Source organism: Antedon bifida, chromosome 1 (genome assembly GCF_963402885.1).
Source record: "Antedon bifida chromosome 1, ecAntBifi1.1, whole genome shotgun sequence".
NCBI lineage: Eukaryota > Metazoa > Echinodermata > Crinoidea > Comatulida > Antedonidae > Antedon > Antedon bifida.
In genome coordinates this window covers 19,624,095-19,625,684 of record NC_136226.1, presented here as the reverse complement: position 1 = coordinate 19,625,684, position 1,590 = coordinate 19,624,095, and positions in this window count along the sequence as shown.

The window sequence follows — 1,590 nt, the reverse complement described above, 5'->3', positions numbered from 1 at the left end:
ACGATCGGACCCAACATGGTTCTGAAAACACTGGACGATCGGGCCCAACTGGTATGACGATCGGGCCCAACGGAACGCTAAAGACGATCGGGACCACGTTTTCTGGGCCCGATCGTCTTGGGCCCGATCGTCCGTGGTCCCGATCGTCTGTTCCCCATAAAAACAGCTCAGAGACACACACACGTCCGTCACGTACACTCTCTACACACGATCGACGTGTATATAACAACAACACACACGCACACGCACACGTCACACGACGTGTTACACAACAAAAACGCCAACAATAAAACGAGACGGACGCGACGACGAAAAGAAAAATGGATTTCGATCCAAGTCGGCCCTAAACCGTCTCGGCCAAAGTCAAGTCGGCCCCAAGTCAAGTCGGCCCCAAGTCAAGTCGGCCCCAAGTCAAGTCGGCCCCAAGTCAAGTCGGCCCCAAGTCAAGTCGGCCCCAAGTCAAGTCGGCCCCAAGTCAAGTCGGCCCCAAGTCAAGTCGGCCCCAAGTCAACTCGGCCCCAAGTCAACTCGGCCTCAAGTCAACTCGGCCTCAAGTCAACTCGGCCTCAAGTCAACTCGGCCTCACGTCAACTCGGCCTCACGTCAACTCGGCCAAAAAATAATCGGTCAACTCGGCCCCGTTAAAGTATGGAACGCAAAAAGTGTAAAGGAAGGGGATTAATAAAATAATATTTCTTCACATTTTTTTACCTATGAATAATTCTGACTTAATGAATATTAATATTTAGACAATACGTTTAGCAAAAAAAAAATAAGAATGATTTCACCAACTTTCCTTTATTTATATATATATAACTTTATTCACAATCTCAGATAATACAAAGTAGGCCTACATGCAAAATTAATTGAAGTTGTGAATGGGGTTAAGCTGTAAGCTAATGCTTTAGACGCAAAGCCCCTTAAAACGAAAAAAATTTGAAATAGATAAATAATTAAATAAATAAATAAATAAAAACAGTATAATGTACCATATTAATTGTAACGATAAAAATACTAACAATAGAAATAATGCAGTGATAATAACAAATCAAATGTCGAGAGAAAATGAATTAACCAGTAGCTTAAAATTAAAGATAACTGGTGACAAACATATCATGAATTTTATGTTTGAACATACCAATACTGGTTGACATTTTAATGTCATTGGGTAGTGAGTTCCACACATTAGTGCCTCTGTATGTGACACTTTGTTGGCCCAATAGGGTCCTTTTGAAAGCAGTGCTTAAATTGTATTTAGCCCTTGTCTCATAATTATGTTTGGAATTGTTTGTAGCAAAGAAAGAATCAAAAGTAATAGGCAACTTCTTATGATGAAACTTAAACATGAGTATCGCAACACTTTTTTGGTACAGCTCAGATAATTTTAATGTTTGTGTGCGGGCAAAGAGTGGTATAGAAGGATGATGAAAAAGAACGTTGCAAACAATTCTTCGTGCTTTCTTTTGTAAAATATAAAGACGATTTAAAATGGTTTGATTAGTAGATCCCCATAGTGTTATGGCATATGTTAGGTTAGGTAATATGAGAGAGTTGTATATTTTTAATAGGATTTCGTATGGGAGTACGCGT